This window comes from Micropterus dolomieu, linkage group LG15 (genome assembly GCF_021292245.1).
Source record: "Micropterus dolomieu isolate WLL.071019.BEF.003 ecotype Adirondacks linkage group LG15, ASM2129224v1, whole genome shotgun sequence".
NCBI lineage: Eukaryota > Metazoa > Chordata > Actinopteri > Centrarchiformes > Centrarchidae > Micropterus > Micropterus dolomieu.
In genome coordinates, this window is record NC_060164.1 from 15442922 (window position 1) to 15456153 (window position 13232).

At 41.6% G+C, this 13232-nt stretch overlaps 1 long non-coding RNA gene across 1 annotated transcript; it reads left to right on the plus strand.

Moving 5' to 3' along the window:
- Nucleotides 1–11040: 11040 nt before the first annotated feature.
- Nucleotides 11041–12027, plus strand: LOC123983722. Its single transcript, XR_006828266.1, has 3 exons — nucleotides 11041–11130; nucleotides 11376–11438; nucleotides 11681–12027. It is a non-coding gene; the product is annotated as an uncharacterized LOC123983722 (long non-coding RNA).
- Nucleotides 12028–13232: the final 1205 nt, after the last annotated feature.

Genomic DNA, 13232 nt, shown 5'->3' on the forward strand with positions numbered 1-13232 from the left:
AAACTTGAACTTTATTGATAGTGACATCAAGTGGTTTTGCAATGACATTACTTCAAAGCAGCCAAATAACTGATCGTTGTTCAGCCATTCAGTGATGTGCTATTGGTTGGGCTTGATGTCAAATTTAATGACTTACTGGGATGATAAATATTTTTTAGTCCTGAAAACGTGCTGACCACTTAATCATTATGTAATTAATAATTTGAATTCTTTAGGATTTAGCTGCAGTAACCAAAATGGCCACATGAGGACTCCCTACATTGAAGAAAATGCAAAACTAGTTGGATACACTGATGCTGTTACTAACAGTATTTACCATTAAATTATCCTGGAGGCAAACCCCACAGATAGGCCAGTCTGTGGGTGGATTTAGCCTTTTTCCTGTTTTATAAACACCATTTGGAACAGAATAGATATCCCTCTTTGCAGCATGACCTTTTAAAATGTTTTGCATAGAAATACCCTTGAGAGTGTGAAAATGAAGTGATTAAAATGCCAGGGATTGTTCTGTCCTTAAGGTAAACCCTCCCTCCCCATGTCTGTTTCCCATTGTGTTATAGAACTCAGAGTTATGCTGGCAATGCAGGAGCTCCAACCAGGTTGCTATTATGGCGTTTTGTTTTCAGAGCAGAAGAAATGTTAATTTCCCACAAGAAGCTTAAGAGGAAAAATGTTAATGGAAGATGTAGTACTCACTTAATTATTGTCTAAATAGCATGCAACAAGAAAAATACAATCTGCCATGCACTGAAAAGCTAAAAATGATAACTTGCAACCTCCAGTAACCTTCACTGTCTTGCAGGCAACACCCTCCCAAGAGGATTATCCAAAGTGCTGCAACTACTTTGTCTGACTTAATGCACCCCAGCATGTCAGGGACGGCACTCAAGCACTGTTATTCAGATATATAATTGTCTACAACCCTGCACATTTTCATGCCATACAAAGTCTTGAATGTAGGCCAGACATTTCTCCACCAGAGTCCTCAATGCCTACAACATCAAAAAAAAACTGTAGCTTGAAGGTACTTCCATTGACACATTTTGAGTTGTGGGCTCTTCTGTCCCAGTAGAAAGGCCTATATATACCCAGCATCCCCTATGGACTTTTCTTCAATCAATGCCAGCCGGCCAAGATTAAACACTGACGGTTTATCAAGATAATTGGGACTCCAGCTCAACAGAAATTTGAGTTACTGTATCAAGACCCTATTGATTAAGTAGACACTTAACTGGTGTAAAGGTGAATATATTAAAAGGAAAATCCATTTTCCTGCAGAGCACAGGGACACCTATGTTAGATGGTGGCGCCCAAACAATTAAACATTATTTTTTTCCTCAACAGAATCGTAAACCTACTGTGACCCAGAAAATAACAGGCATATTAATTTATCTCAGCTATAGTTGTGAGTTAGTGCCAGCATAGAAGATGAGAGTGGGTGGGTGACTGTTGCATAGGTGTGAAGGAGAAAAAGGTGCAGGGGACAGACAAGGAAAAGACAGTGGGGCCTCTTAACGGCTCCACGGTGCTCTACTGGTGTGTGGTTGTGGGAGGTTTGACATAAGTGGAGCTTTCAACGCAGGGACTGGTAACAGATGGTGTTGGCAAATTAAGCCTCTCTCTCTCTCTCGACAGCCCTGTCGCTCCATCCCAGGAGCCTCTGCCTCTCTCTTCATCTCTCCCTGCAGCGCATTTTTTTCAGTGTCTCTCACTCATTCTTCTTGCGCCACTTTATTTTCTGGCCCCCTCCTTTGTTTCAGTTGTTGAACGGGTGAAATCAGATGCCCTCCACGCTCCTTCTTTGATAAAACAGGGATGAGACATCAGTGGGGTAGTTAGCAGGCTGATGTAATAAGTAGGCTATTATTGGGAGAGTAACGGGAAGAAGTACACTAAAAAAATGAAACAAGGGATGGTTCGGGGATGTGATGGGCGATAAGCTCAAGGGTTGAGGATGGAGATGAGAGATAACTGGTGGTTAGATGTATGACGTTGAGCTGCAGAGCAAATGCGATTCCGGCTGGTATGTTTGCAGGCACACTGCAGTAACCGCAGTCTTAGCATCAGGAGACTGCGCCAAGGGCCTCCAGGGAACCCCACACATACAGCAAAACCAGATAAAGGACTATATTCACCTCTGATTTCCTTTAGGCCAGGAAGGAGCTTTGTAAGGAGAACATTCCTCTGCCTGCTTGTACAACAAAGGTGTTTCAGTCAGGGTTATGATAGATGGTTATGAGGAACACATGTTTACGCCCTCACAACAGGTGCAGTTTTAATGGCCTGTCTCTCTCCATGCAGAAAGTTGAGTTGTGGTATTATAAGGAAAAAATGGACAGAATTCCAGATGACTCGCTGTGTTTTTGCCAGCACATCCATGCAGATATCAACGGCTGCAATAGATGTCAAAGACAATGGTCTTGTTATTTTCCATGTCACAATATTGTGTTGCAGTTCATTGATGTTTAACGATGTGGTTCTACACTTGATATTATATAGTGATTGGTTAGTCCAGTATATTTCTTTCACATTTGGTGTTCTACCAAATGCATGTTTATAATTACCAAGCTGGATAGTGTTTGTTTTGCAGCCATCAGCTCCAAACTGTATGTTTTCAATGGCACTGTGATCATTTTTGCAAGGGGCAACTTGGTGCTGTGAAGTGTGGCCGGGCATTCGAGGATGCTTTGCATCTTAATGAGGTATGTCTCTCTTGTTGGCCTCAGCAGGGGAATCATCACAGCTCATTTTGCAGTCCTGCAGTGTCCTATCAGCTTTGGCAGCCTGCACTAAGTTCACTCCATCTGCCAGTTGCTAGGTGCTGATATATAAAATGATCTGTGCCTTGGTAGCCTCTGAGCACCAGGGAAGTGATTTGCTTTTGAGGACAAACTGTGTTTCGTGAATCCTAATTATCCTCTTTGCATCACCAGCCTGACATGGTTTTGTCATTTATCCCACTCTGGAAGCGGCAGAGGGGGAAAGACCGGCGGAGACTGCTGCACAGCTTCATCTGCTCAAACAGTCGGAGCTCCCATGGATATACTGTATAGTTGCTGAAATGCAACAGTGGTACTTTCCATCAATCCATTTTCACAGGTTCAGGGAGAGGTGGGAAAAAAAAGATACCTGCTGTCTTATTCTAGCACTCTAACCGATGTGGACTTGTGCAAAATCACTTCTCCGTTTCAATCATGTGAGGTGTACTGAAACCACTCTGTGGCCTGCGAACATGCTGTCTGAGGCTCAGAGGACATCAGACCAGTGTAAAAGCATTTCAGCCCACCTGCCTCCCTACTACCCACCTACGTCCTCACGAATTCTGTTCATTTTTGTTGGCATGGAAGGATAATCTGTAGAGCAGGAAGAAAGGGGAGCGGGGGAATAATGAGGATGGTTGTAGAGGAGGAGAGGGAAAAAAGAGGAAGGCTGAAGGGGAAGTAAGGGAGAGGGAGAATCAGGAGGGTGCGGTAATGAGAAAGGGCAGCAGGTGTGAGTGACAGTATGATGGAATGCTCTGTGTGATAGCCATGCTGTACTCTACAGATTGGGAGGTGTGTGTGTGTAGTCATTGAGGAATCATATGTGAATGTATGTCCTTGGGTTTTAGAGGAAGGATACTTGATAGAAGCTTATCAGGTTTGTGCAAAAATATAGTTATATGCCACGCACATAATTTTCCAGGCAATTCATCATGGTCCATCAATTTGCTAATTAAATTGAATTATACCAAAATGCTATATAATGCAGCATTAATGCCCTCCTGCCATAATATTATGCAGATTCTATATCTGTTGGTATGCTCTCTTCTTGACACTATGTTAATATTAAAGGTAATCATTGGCTCCTTATTCGCTTTCTTGCAGAGAGCAAGATGAGTAGATTGATACCACTCTCACTTCTGTACACCACTGGTAGCAGCCAGCTAACGTAGCTTAACGCAAAAACTGGAAATGGGGAAACTGCTTGTCTGGTAGCAAAATCTGCCTACCAGCACTTCTAAAACTCACAAATTAACACATATCCCTCACATACCATGTCAAGAATGAAATAACAAGCAGAGAGGTGCTGGTAGGCAGATGCTTTTCCCCTTGGACAAAGCCAGGCCAGCTGTTGGAGGCAATCCCAGCTGGCATTGGGCGAGAGGTGGGGTGTACACTGGACAGGTCGCCATTGCAGGCACAACACACAGACAAACAACCATGGCTTCAGAATGACATTTATGTGAATCCAGTTAGGATGCAAAAAGAAGCATAATTTGAAAAGCAAAGAGAAATTATATCCCACAAACCCAAATGGTTTCTAACTTATCCTTATCCTAGGGACTATGACTGCAAATTTATAGATTCAATTTATGAACAAAATGCTCCCTTGAGGACAAGCCTGGTCCCGTTTTCTTCAATCAATGAAACAAATTTGTGTTTGGGACTTAACGTTGCACCATGCAACTTCTAAAGTACCAATATGACTGTGGTACATGGTTTTCCAATAGCAGTCTAAAACCAAATTGTCTCAGTCTCTTGTGGCTGCACAGCAGTTTGATATAGTCTCTCTATATCATCGGAGAACTCGGTCGAATTGTAATGGACTTTATACCTACTAAGGATGAGGACAAGGTTGTGTTTGGACTGCACACAGCACTTGGCTGTCTGTATGGTTATATATGAGTTATTCTGCCATTTTTCAGCCCATGCACATTCCTCCACTCATTGGTATTCCTGTTCATATTACCCTCTTCAATCAGCAGCAGAGAAACTCTGATTAATGGCAACAGTGAGAGCAATCTCGCAGTGATTCATTAAACAGGACTGGCATGAATAAAAAGGGAGATTTGCTCATATTGCCTCAGAGATCCCATAATATGTTCTGTCACTGGAGAAATGCATAATTCATGGTATTGTTAGTGGCTCTCAACATATCTAAACATACAGTATATATATACTATATGAAATTAATGAAAAAGTCAAATTACTCCTCATCATTATGTGAGGTCATAGTTGGAATAACTGATGTACCCTGTTTAGGTTTGGGACTCTGGATTTACTCACCAGTCTTTTAACACTTGCCCAAGTAATTAAAATGTTATACAGTAGATCTTTTGCTGTTTGACAGATGATCTCATCACTGGGCCACTTTGTGGTAATCCATAGCCTTGACATGTCTACTATCCTTTTAAAATGTATGATTTGTTCAGCCTGGTTGCTAAATATCTTACTGGTGATCCAACTGATTTTTTCTGTTTGTTTGTTTGTTTGTTTGAAACAACTCACAAAAGCAGCTTTTAGATTTGCTCTAGTTCCACTATCTGTACACTGCTGTCTGTTGCTAAGTTTTAGTCATGGTTTTACTTTTGTAGCTCAGTGAGGCCCCTTTATGTAACCGACAATGCAATATTATCTATATGATTTTAATATATGAAAGGCACTTTGTAATAATGCTGTTTATATTAACAGTGAAATAAATGTAAAGTGTAAAAGACTTCCAGTGTCTACCATAACAAGACATGACCACAATCTTTCTAATGTGCATTTAATGGTCATAGGTTAAAAATGCTTGAAAACTTGCAAGCTGCTTTTGGAAGCCGAAAGAGACATCCCAAGCGCCTGAGTCATTGCATTGGAGGAAACCCATCTCCAGAAAATCACCTCAGTGCTACCATCCACCATATTATCACGGATTGATTTCTATCAAACATTACCCCTGCAAATGTGCATGAGCATGGGCCATCAGGCGAGTGTCATTACTGCTGCTCATTTGCGAGGTAAGAGACGATCGGATGTGACAGGGGCGGAATTAGCTTTGTGTTGGCTCTCTGTCACTCTCATCCTAAACTGCTGCTGGGTGGGGGAGCATGATTAAAAGGATATATAATTCCACCCTGCACATTAAGGACCCCGTGCCCCACTTTCCCTCTCTCCTTTACTGTAGAGCACAAAGGCCGTAGCCCTGGCTGCTCTACAGTAGTGCATGACGCTGCGATGGAAGCCTCCTTTATTTCTGATGCCTTTCTTCTTCAAGGTGATTGCTGATCTGAGAGATAAAATGGATGAAAGCATCCAGGTGAAAAGCCAATCATACAGAGATCCCCTGTTTTGCTTTTTCATTACAGGACACCTTCATGAAATGGATGTAGCAGCCAGTGTAACTGATCTGAAGCCATGTTTCTTTAGTCTGGCCCTATAGTGGTATCTTTTGCACTGAGCAGCCTGCTGTCTCATTGAGCAGTGTTAAAAATCAATATGCTCTGACCTTACCTTTGTCAGAAGCTATGTTGGAGACCCCATCAGGACACAGTATGTCCTCCGCTGTCTCAGTATAAGCACTGGTCGACTACTAAAGCCACTAGTCAATGCTGTGGGCGGCAGTCGAATACGATATGATATGAGCCGGTATCACAGCAGTATCTCAGCAGTTCATTTGTAAAATATTGGTGCCGGTATATATCCACATATTACTTTCTTCAGCTCTACCTCAATATTTCCACAGTTACTAATTAAGAGTATTGTACATCTTTTTTTAATGGGGAAAGCTTCTTAATGCTGCGCAGAACAGCTCACCTTTGATGTTTTAGGCCACACAGTGCCGTTCTAGGGATGGCAACATTAGTTCATTGGTTAGTCCACCACTTTTTTGTACAGACAAAAGTCTCATTAGTCTCTCAACATCTGGACACCAGACCCCTAGCGCCACTATGACGTTGGTCGAGTTAAATGTCCCAACAAAATTTTGATATGTGTAGTTTATGAATACAAGCTAAACTGATGACATTCAAATCAGCCTGAGTTGTTCTTTTTGTTTAGTGCTAATTAATAAATGTTAGCATGCTAACACACTAAACGTAGGCAGTGAACATGATAAATATTATACCTGCTGAACATGAGCGTGCTAGCATTGTCTTTGTGAGCATGTTAGTATCTGATGTTAGCATGTAGCTGAAAGAACTGCAGTAGAGATTAAGTAATGTAGCCGTACAGAGCTGCTGGAATGACTGTAGACTCTCAGTGTTGTTCTAATAATTGCATCAATGCCAAATAGTCAACTTGCAAACTGACATAACACGACTACAGAATATTCGTAGCCCTTAAACATGTCCAGTGTTCATGAACCTCAGTGTTCATAACTGTAGATTAAGACCCACAAATAATTTTCATAGGCCCAAATCCATCAGAACACTGCATGTGTTGGCGGTGCAAGGCCTCAATCAGCAAAGAGACTTTCCCCTTGCTTGCTATACATTCCAGATGTAACCCTACAATAAATTACATTTATTTTCATATGCTTCTGCTTTGCATTCCAGAGGGGACTGTATTACTGTAAAACCAGTTGAAATTGGGTCAGCCTCTAATCTCATAAGGAAAGTTACACCTCAAAGAGTGATTTCTCCCTATGTCAGTATTTCAAGTTGTGTCGATGGATTAAGCTACGTGTTGAGAAGCCCATTAATAATTAAGAAGAACTCAGAATATAAGCTGCTCCCTGTTGTGCAGTCAACTGCACTGGCACAAAAAAGAGCTGGGATAGAGTAGAAGGGAATGAATGGTGAGAAGTGCTTATGAAATATGGATATCAGGAAGAGAGCAGAAACCTTAACAGGGAAATGCACATTCAGTAGTTTAATGATGCAATGTAGGACTCAAACCTTCCTTAAGAATCACCTAGCCTTTCCTCAGAATTCTTGTGTATTTCCAGATCAAAGATTGTGAATTTCATTGCTTTGGTTGTCTGAAAGCCCTTTAGTAATCTACAGAAGGTCAGGTGTAAATACTAAATTACTGTAGGCAACTGTATGTGATGAATGACTTCCACGCATTTACATGCTCTCACTCTGTGGCATCATGTTCATATAAGACAGCAGTAATTTTTTCTATAGACCATCATCTGTCTTATATATCAATACAAGGCTCATTAGCATCCGATACTGGAGAAAAGATTATGTTAAGTACTTTCCTCTTTGTATTTGTTGGAGAAAACAGAACACATAGGTAATCCCTAATGGCTGCTGTAACGTAGGCATGATTTTATGCCTGCTGGCGCAGCTATTCCAAGAGCAACAGCTATGATTAGCATCCCACCGGTAATGTTTATTCCCAGTGAGGTTCAACCCAGAATCTCAGACATTTGATGCAAAGACTTAACATAAAACCTGATCAAATAAGATGGAGACAAATTGTGTTGTGAGTGTGCTGTTGCCACTGTGGAGTTTATGTTTACTGCCATAGCAACATTATTCACTGAACTGTAATATTGGTTCGAGTTTCTGGGGTATAGCTGCTTTCTTAAGTATTTTAGTGTGCTGAAGAAAACCAGCAAGCATGATTTTGAATGTGAACCTGTGCCATCATGAATATTTACCTAATACTTCAGAAGACTAAAGCACCAGGATACTCCTTGGCTTTGGTTACATTAACTTGAAAGGAGTGCATTATGAGCTACTTGAGTCGCTTCATGCCAAATGTTACATGCTCTGTTGAGCAAATGACTGCAAGATTTTCACTAGCCTCTATTAAAGCCCAGACCACAATATTAAGATTTAACATCACTGCTGACATAGGTTGGAGGAAAAAGCTGTTTTGTATTCCCTGTAGCCCGGCTGAAGACCATCATCATACAGACTAGTGGGGAGAGTAGCACGCTATCAATGGGCCGATTGGCCGACTGGCTCTGGCGTTCAGCTTCAAAGAACCGCCTGCAGGCATCGTTTCTAATATTGTCTCAGAGTCTGTGTTTTTCACAAAACTACTGATGCATGAGTAGCCTGGAAAAACAGAGAGGAAACATCAAAAGTGCTTTTGAAGTGCAGGGGTTTTGTCAGACCACAACTAAACGTTTCCACCTGAATCCTGATTGGTATACAGCCATATGAAGGAGATCAACAATCCTTTTGGGATTATGCTGCTATTTAGATCAATTAAATTGGCAGATACATGTAGCGAATGTGCTTCTCATGCTCAGAAATAGTGTGATTATACACTTTCTCTACTCATGCTGAGAGCCGCACAATGTGGAAGAGAGGACACCTCCTTTATCGCCGGGATGAACAGCTGTATTTGTCTATAGAGTGGTTCATGTCTGGCATGTTAATCTGCAACCAAAACAACAGTATCAAAGTGGAGGATATGTCTAACTTTTCGACATTCAACCTGAGCACGCAGCTTGATCAGTGTGTGCATTTCATCCCCTGCCCCCCACCCACCTCCCTTTCTTTCTCACATACGACCCACATGCACATACGTAGCATTATGTAACCCAGGGGCTGGGCGTTGCAAAGAGAGTGGTCCTCAGCAGGGAATGTGTAAACAGCTGCAATGTCGGTGCTGGGCACACTTTATCATCACAGTATAATTCGAGACCCCAGGCATCTTATGTAACAGAGACAGTGTAAGAGAGTGTAAGCAGGCCTTGCATGGAAAATCACAGTGGCCCTTGGTTACTAAGACCTTCTCTGGTGGAATTCCTGTCACGGCATGTTTTTTCTATTTCTTCATATTATTACAGAGTTTAGTTGATGTATCCATAGATGTATAATCCATGGCTTTGTGATTAAAATAACTGCAGCAAATCACTGTTATTGTGGGTTTATGTTTTTTTTTACAGCTACACTCACTGAGAGAGACAGACATGAGTGTCAGCGCTGTACTCTGGGACATGATTGGTCTGTCACGCTCTGGTTGACTTCCATCTTTCATCCCCTAAGTCCCCGCCATGTTGTTTTCTGACTGTCACTTTAGATTGGCCTCGCTGTACAGTAAGCCTCTGCCATATTTAATTGGAGAGACGACAGACCCAGACATCTCAAGCCCCGTAGTGTCTCTGAATGCTGCTACTTAAACACTTTAAAACTCATTTAACATGCCAACGTGGTCCTTTAGCTCCACCTGACATTTTCATATCAACTATCATAGATAAGTATCACCAACATAGCGAAACCAACCTGATGAGTCGTCTGTTTCCATTGTTTGAAAGAAAATGTCATTATGAATATTAAATCATAGATGTCACACCCAATATGAGCCACAAACTACAGAACTTTGCAATCACATTGGTTGTAATCACAGTCAGTGATTCATTTAACCCAAGTAATTTTCAACTCTTGGACCACCTGTTCCCCTGTACAGCTTTCTGTACTTTTGGTCTGCGGCTGAAATTTATGATTTGGGCTAGGTCTCATAGTTCCAATTAAGGTTAATCTTAATGGTACAGCATGCAGTAATTATCTTAGATAACAGTGTGTGACAACAGTTTGGGAAAGGCCCTTTCCCTTTTCAACATCACAATGATCTTTCCAAAGCAGAAAGCCAGATCCATAAAGAAATGGTTTGGTGTGGAATAACTTGCCAGCAAAAAATGCTGACCACAACCTCATCCAACACCTTTGGGATGAGCTGGAGGCTGGAATGCAGACTGCGAGCCAGGCCTTGTTAAGTACGTTTCCATCCTCCTGTTTTTATGTGCTTTTTCACTTTGCACATTAAAAAAAACCTGAAAAACAAAATGCGACAAAGTGCAACGGAAACAGACTTAGCAAATAAATGGTGATGTACATGAAGCATGTCACTCTCACTGAAGCTTCCACTCCACTGAAGAGACAAAAACATCAGGTTTGTAAGGAGCAATGGGGAGAATGTAACGTTCCTCAAATGAATACACAAAACAAACCTAAATGCCATATTTACATAACATTTTCCACATGGTTTCCCATAGTATGAAGTTTGACTGGCGCTCTTTTAATCACGTCATCTCATTTTCTGTGTACTACTGACCATGTAGAGTATCAGGAGCCTTTATGGATGTAGACTTTTGCAGGTAGATTATTAGTGGTAGGTTGGTTTCCTTGGGTCACTGCAGTGTCTGAGAGCAGCACCGGCCAAGCCACTAAGCGACCTTTGCGGTGGCATAGGGCCCCGTGGCCAAGACAGCTCTCTATATTACGCACCATAACAAGCATAGTGGTTATTTAATTTAATTATATGTTATGAAAAATCAGCTGCCCTGATGAGTCAGCTCGCTCGGACCTCCCAGCGACTCCTGACCATGTGTCACTCCTTATGCTGGAAGATCATATTTGTGTTTCTGTTGTGTAAAAAGACAACAGAAGAGCCTTCGAAGAAGAGAGAAGGCAAGAAGATAAAGGTACGTAGGCTCCATTTTCCCATCCTGTATTTTTAGATAACCTGAGCTAACTAGTTAGCCGTGCTGGTATGAACAATGCTAATGCTATAGCTTGCTAACATGCTAACCGCGATTAGCATCACAACTTTTACAAACTGCAAAAAATTGGTATAGTATTAGTGTTATACCAGATAGGCCAGGTTTGAACACAGTCGTGTTGCCCAAGAAGAAGAAGAATTTATTTATTTATCTTTATTATTTCATAGCAGGTCCATCAGCCTCCACCTCTACCTCCATCAGTGGTGTCATCCACGAAGCTGACAACGCTGGTAAGTTTAGGCCTACATCACCAGTAAATGACTAATTATCTCTAGGAATACCCAGAACATGTCAACTTCCATCCATCCATCCATCGTCAACCGCTTATCCTGTGTACGGGGTCACGGGGGGGGCTGGAGCCAATCCCAGCTGACATTGGGCGAAAGGCAGGGTACATTCTGGACAGGTCGCCAGTCCATTGCAGGGCCAACATGTCAACTTACTAAAAATAATTAGTTAATCTTCCTCATAGGTCTACCTGTGCCTACTGAAGTGGAGAGCATTACCGTCGTGCTTAACCACCACACCTGGCTCTCCAGTTTCTACTCCTCCAGTGGATCCAGCTGACTGGACATCAGTCCTTAATGACCAGTTGATGCGGTGAGCGGTAAAACCAACGCAGGTTGGCAGAGACATTTTGACTTTTTCAAAAAGACACTCAGACAGTAAAAGTCTTTTCTATCATTACATGTTTAGATCTCTCATAAAGAAGCTGGTTGAGAAAATGATGCTATCAACTGTTTTGTAGTTTTTGTCTCTTAAACTCTTGTTTGGCTGTATTTAAAGATTTAAGCTTATCAGTCTTTTTATTCAGCACTAAGTTCATCAGTGTCTATTGGCTCTTGAACTGCCATTAAGCTCAGTAGCCCTGGTGGTATCATATGTTTCCTGTTTGACTTCAAACATAGTAGATACAATAATATAGAGTTATTGTTTTTCATCAGAATCAGCTTTATTGCCAAGTAGATATCAGAAATTTGCTTTGTTGTTTTTGTGCTAAACAAACACGGCAGGTTTAAGAATATAAGAAAGATTTGTCTGCTCTTATTTAAAAACGAGATGTTTCTGTGTCATATACTGTATAGTGACAACGCCAGACAGTCAGATGGGCCTCCAACTAAATTTAGATTAGGGCCCCCGAAGGTCTTGGGCCGACTCTGTCTGAGAGGGTTCAGTGTGTTGGGCACTCCTTATTCACCTGCCTGTGATGGTTCACAGCACCTCACACCGGTGCTACAATATCCAAGTTACTAGTTAGTTAGCTACTGTATAGGCTCTCTTCCATGACTATGGTGCAACACTGAAGCTCTGAAAACAGTAAATAACATCATTGCATAAAAACCAGGTTGATTTCAATATATTAAGGTCAGGTTGCTTTATTTTGGGCCCTGGAGTACCTTTTACCCTTTATTTGTCATGTCATGCAGGGGTGTACCCAACAGATGCAGTAGTACACGCACATACACATACACATACACACACACATACACACACACAGTTCCCACAAGAGGAGGCAGTTGGAGAAGGCCCTGGACACATTTGTCACTCAGGCATGCAGGCCTCCCATTCTCTGGGTTGGTGGCCTGGTTTCTGCAAGGGGGCTGGGTATCTCCCTGCCTGTGCTGCCTAGTAACTGTCAGATCTAGACTGTGATTTATGCAAATTGGCAGGCAAGGGCTTGTGGGTCAGCCGCGATATGTAGCAAGACCATCATTGGGACAGTGTACAAAGGCAAGTCAACAGAAGCAGTCATGCTGTATATCAAGCCAGGAACACTTTATACCACTACTAGAAGTTGAAAGTGATATAGATAAATCATAAATTATGCTGAAAAGTACACTTGGGTAAATTTTACTGCAATATATTATATTTATAATGTAATGTAATAAATTGTTCATTTAATCAAAGGCTTTCAAATGTAGGAATTTGGCACACCGATTTGCAAATTGTGTATACATTTTTTCAAAATGATTACGTTGGAGTCTCCAGATGTTTGAAATAATAGTTACCCAATATGATTTCAA